The following is a 5884-nucleotide window of genomic DNA, read 5'->3' as shown; positions in this document are numbered from 1 at the left end:
TTGAGAGTTGAAAGTTTCCAAAGAAAATATGTGGCGAAACGTTGAACACGTCCTTATCTATGCTAGGAAACGATTTCAAGGTATCATATTACTTTGTCCGAAAGAATACATTATTGTGCCTTGTTTCCTCCTTATAGAGTTTCTAAAATAGAAATTGGGACAGCAATGAATTCTGTGTGCAACTAGGAAATTGAAATTTCATACCAGGGCCCAATAATTGTCCAAATTCTCGAAGAAAAAGCAATACATGCAATAATGCTAATAATTAATAACAGCTAAGTTCAGGTAAATGTTGGAACCATGATTAATCTAAGAAAATGAAATCGTTGGAGACAGGATAATGATAGAGGTCCCATCGATGGGCAAAAGTTCTTGTTGCAATGAAAGTTTTACATGTGACAACAGTTACATTCAAATCATACTGAAAACAAAATGCAATGAACAAAGTTGCTTCTTGTCATTTAAACAATGCAGTGGTACAAAAACCATAATAACGTACTACTTAATCTGAATTAATAGGCCACTTATAGACATATTTTATTTGTTGGATTCTCTTGAATGTGATGAGCCTAAAGTGACAAATGAAAAAAAATAATGATCCTAAAACTTTACAATAAGGATGAAAATAAACAAATTAAAATTATGCATATGTTTTCTTCTTTTAACATATGGGCATTGATGAGAATGGAACATTCCCATTCCCATTCCCATCCAACTCAAACTCATGCCTCCTCAGCTACTCTAATTCTTCTTACTCATTGTGCACATCCACATGCCATTCCGTACTACCAAACAAAGGAGGCATTATCTTGTGTGCTTTGTTCCTTTTTTATTCTTGTTCTCTTTCTTTTTATTAATGCTTGTTCCAATAATTTAGAACCTTATACCTAGACACGGAATATTGTAAAATACGGTCAACAAAATTAAAAATTAAAAATTAGAATTATGAACATTTTTATATTTCTCACCGGCATCTCACTTCACATGGGGTGTGTTCTCCAAGGTGATGGCTAAATTAAGATTTTAATGCTAACTTGTAGCTTCGTAACCACAAACTTTTTTTATCTTAAAAAATACAATTTAAATGAAAAGGCATATTATCACGGGAAGTTCTTGTTTGTTATACCCGATTAGTTTCTCCATATATTAGTGAGAAAAAATAAAAATAGAAAATGAAATTAACTTCTCTCAAATTAATTTATTAAAATTATCTCATATTAATTTCTTTAAAAGCCAATTTTAACCTATGAATAAACTAATTTTAACTAATAAAATAAATTTTTTATTTTTTCGTATTTTCTTCTTTCATATATATACTTAAGAAGAAATTTATCTAAACGCTCTGGTAATAAATTAATAATGTTGGATTAGTAATACCATGCCCATTTCAAATAATTATGATCATATGTAACCTTTAAATGTTAGTGAAAATGGCACTTCTATGGATCTCAAGAATGAATATGAGGATTTTAACGAGAAAGCGTAGGCACAAATGGACCTAAAAGACTACTGAAATTGGTGAGATGTGACGGCATAGACTTGCATTGCACAACACTTCACCTCCCACCCAAAAAGTCCAAAACATTCGCATAGGCAATTCCACGAACAGGTACGAGACAATCTATAAATTTGTCGAGTTTAAGGGAAAAGATATATTAGCATTATTATATGCTGACGTTAAAAATGGAGATGCGGGGTATCGATCCCCGTACCTCTCGCATGCTAAGCGAGCGCTCTACCATCTGAGCTACATCCCCTTACAGTTAATATGAATGATATATTTACAAGAATAATATTGTGGAAAGCCTCTTTTAATGCAAGGATATAACTTGATAAATATGCATAATGTAGCAAGCTTATTTTAATATAAAAAAAGGTTAATAGTAATTTTTCATCCTGAATGTCTTAAATGTTGTCAAATTTATTTACGAAAATGAAAAATAATTATGATAAATCCATTCATTAGTTAATTTTTTAACGTTAAAAAATCTACGTGACACATTCAGGGACCAATTTGTTAGCACTCTATATATTCACAGTTGAAAATGACAATTTATCCAAAATATAATTTAATATTAATCTTCTATCCTTTTTTAATTGTTACAAATATAACTTTACAATAAACATTTAAAATATAAGAAAACAAGCATAAGTTAAAACACATATAATAATAAGCATAATATTGATTAATAAGTATAATTTGTCTGATGTTCTAAAATTTCTTTTGTGACAACATTAGATAATGACAAAATTAAATTGTGTCTCTTTTTTTTGTAAGGGTTAACTTAATTGTTATATATTTTATTTGAATTTCATATTTTGAATAAGGTATTATCACACAAAAATATACAATTATTAAGTTAATCCTTACAAAAAATATTAGACACAACTTGATTTTATCACTACCTTATATTGTCACAATCAAAATTTTAGAGCAACAACAAATTATATTTATTAATCAATATTATACAAATTATGTAAAAACATATTTCTAAGTACAAATAATTTATACCCTTCAAATATTTTTATTAGATTGAATTAGTCCTTTTATCACATTATCGTAAGAAACATCATATCAGATGAGCATGTCAACCAAAATTATTATCATTATTGTTGTAAAAAAAATGAAAAGAACAATTTGATATAATAGAGACATTTTATTTTGAAAGATTAATGTAAAACATTTTACACTTATGTGATATAATTAAAATAAAAAATTAAGATAATGGATTAACCTTGTGTTTGATAACGATGAAATAGCAAAAAAGAGAAAGGGGAGGAAGGTGTCGGAATCAAGAAAACTTCACCGGTTTTGTACGCGAGAAATGAGCAAGAAATTTTTTAAAATTTTGTGAACCATACATTGCAGAATTACTTGGTTGATTGAGAAGAAATAAGGAGAAAAGATCATCGTTGCTGAATGTCACAATATTGCCCTCCTTCCCTTGCTGGTGATCAGCTCATCCTCATTCTCAAAATGATAATTTTTTTTTCTTCGTCCACTGAACCATTTTAAGTCAAATATTTTTCCTTTATTCAATTTTATTTCTCTTTAATCAGACTATCGTTTGTTTTTATTACTTTCTCTCCTATTTACTTTTTCTTCCTCTACGAAACAAAGCCTAACAATATATATTTAGTATATAATGATTTTAAATTATTAACGTAATTAAGATTCAAATATGTACCAGTCTGCTTTGTACATGCCAAATTCTTATTTCACCGTTAAAGCCTCACCTCCTTGGGATTTTCAGACTTAGCAAATAGGATAATTTAATGGATAAATAATCATTTTTTTCATGAATATGTAAAGTGTTGATAAATTTATCTCCGAAAAATGAAAATTTAAATTTTAGTCTTCAAAAGTAAAAAAAGTGCGACAAATCTATCCATTGTTAACTTTCATCCATTATCGTTAATGAAAGAATCTATGTGACACATTTAAGGACGAATTTGTCAGGACTCTATACATTCAACAACGAAAATGATTATTTATCCAAAATATAATATAATCTTCATCCTTCCCATCTTTTAATCATTGCAAGCATAATATTATACAATAAACACTTACAAAAAAAGAAAACAAACATAAGTTAGAACAAACATAATAATAAATATAATTTGTTTGTTATTCTAAAATTTCTATTATGACAATATTATGTAATGACAAAATTAAGTTTGATATTATTTTTTATATGTATAGAGCACTAAATGTGTAAAGCGCTGACAAATTTGTCTTTGAATGTGTCTAATAGGTTCTTTCGTTAATGATAACATGCGGAAGTTAATGAATGAATGAATTTGTTACACTTTTCTCACTTTTAGGGATTAAAATTTGAATTTTCATCTTTCGAGAACAAATTTATCAACGTTTTACACATTTAAAGACAAAAATAATTACTTTAATTTAATTTTAAAAAGTCTCAAGAGTCCCAGAGAACAATAGATAAATAAAATAAATTTTATCTATCACGTACCATGCAAAAGAATGTGTTTGTCTTCGGTGATAATAAACACTTGTAACTCTTCCTAAGTCACAAATAAACATTTTTTAAAATTTTATGGTTGTTTCTAAAGAACCCAATTTATTTAGGGAAAATGATTCTTGAATAATCTCCTTGGGAGAGATAGAAAAAAAGTATAAATAAGTGACTAATTTGATTAGTGATGGAACGTAATAGGAAAAAACATATAAAAAGAAATTAAAAGTATTCACGGGATGTTTGTAATTTTAGTTCAGGAAGCGTGCGATTGTGCGAAAAGAAGAGAAACAACAAAAAAAAAAAAAAAATAGTATGGATTCCATACTTTTATATACTTTAATCCAAAACTTTTAACATGATTTTATTTCTTTTCATTCTACCTGTAGCCAGACTTATATACATGGGTTAAAAGCCCCATCAAGACTAAAGAGATGGACCAACTTGTCCTATTAATCTAATTTTGAAAAATGCTAAAATCCATGATAATCTTCCACATGCCTAGCTAGCCATAGAGACCTAGTGAAGTCATTCAGAGGCATAAGTTTGCAGGCCACAATGAAAATTTTATGCTTTCAACTGCATTGATTACTTTATTCACTTGTCTCATACCACTTTGGAGTTGTTAAAATAAAGAGAGCTAGAGAAGCTAGCTAACCATGTTCAGTTTATCATGTGCACTCATCTATAAAAAAAAAACCAAAAAAAAATTCTGGCTCAATTCCAGCAACTATAGATCCACTAAAAATAATGCTCTATCATCTATAAAGTGATTACTTGAAATTAAGGAACCCCTTGTGAGTTGTGATTGGTAGATCACAACACCTTTGTGTATAACAACCAAATGATAACCCCGACATGTGATTGCGATTGGTAGATCAATGACTTTGTTGAACTTCAATATTAATTCATCAAATTCACGCCAAAGTGCAAACTGACATATACTGCATCTGAAGGGAGACCTAGTGAGTTTCTTTGTAAGATGAAATCCTTTGTACATACTTGTAAAATAAGCACTTATAGACAAACTAGCAATCACCGCTAAAAAATTGTTTTTTTTACGACACACATTTAAAGATAGTTATGTAGAATTATCTTAAAATGTCACCTGGTGACAATTTTGTAACTACAGAGAATAATTTTTTTTATCGCATACATTCTAAGATAATTTTACGAAACTTTCTTAGAATATACAACGATGACAATCTTGTAATTAGGGGGAACGAAAATGACGATAATTTTACATAAAACCATCATCATTTGTTACTCCTAATTACAAAATTGTCAGTGTCGTGTCTCCTTTGAAATCTCTAGTTTATTCGTCCCTCACCTAACTCGAATGTAGACTCCTTGACCCACTCTCCGCCATGTCCTACGTTACCCACTTTGCCCTTTCTCACTAAGTTTGTCTGGTCACCTGTGGTGGTTGCCTCACTCCATTCATCTACTCACAGGTCAACCTGTGTCTCCTGTGTGTCGCGCCGGTGTCGTGTGCGGCCATCGTCATACAAATAATGTTTGCTTCTTATTATTATCATTTTTGGATTACAAATAATGTTTTAGTAAGATTTGCTACCCATTTTCAGATTTTAGAGAAGATAGAGTAAGTATCCTGCTAGCATAGACTTTATGCAAAGAAAAGGTTAAAGAGGTTTTTTTTTTTCATAATTACACCTATTTAATCTAGAATATTCCCAAAATACACTAGTTTACTAAACAATTTCTAAACTACACTAGTCTCATGGGACACTAAGGAAGTCAGGTTTGCCACCCGACTTTCGTGCATTCATGTTTTTTTTTTAATTTAAAGTATTAAAATAATATAAATATTATATTATATAAATATATTTTTAATTGGTTTTAAAAATATTTTTTTATTAAATTAATTTATTTTACTTTTTTGT

The 5884-nt window shown here is 29.1% G+C and overlaps 1 non-coding gene across 1 annotated transcript; it reads right to left on the bottom strand.

Moving 5' to 3' along the window:
* Window positions 1-1684: 1684 nt before the first annotated feature.
* Window positions 1685-1757, bottom strand: TRNAA-AGC (transfer RNA alanine (anticodon AGC)). The gene has a single exon. It is a non-coding gene; the product is annotated as a tRNA-Ala (tRNA).
* Between the last annotated feature and the right edge of the window lie 4127 nt (window positions 1758-5884).

This window comes from Glycine max, chromosome 12 (assembly GCF_000004515.6).
Source record: "Glycine max cultivar Williams 82 chromosome 12, Glycine_max_v4.0, whole genome shotgun sequence".
In the NCBI taxonomy this organism is placed as follows: Eukaryota; Viridiplantae; Streptophyta; class Magnoliopsida; order Fabales; family Fabaceae; genus Glycine; species Glycine max.
This window is presented reverse-complemented; position numbering and strand designations above follow the sequence as displayed.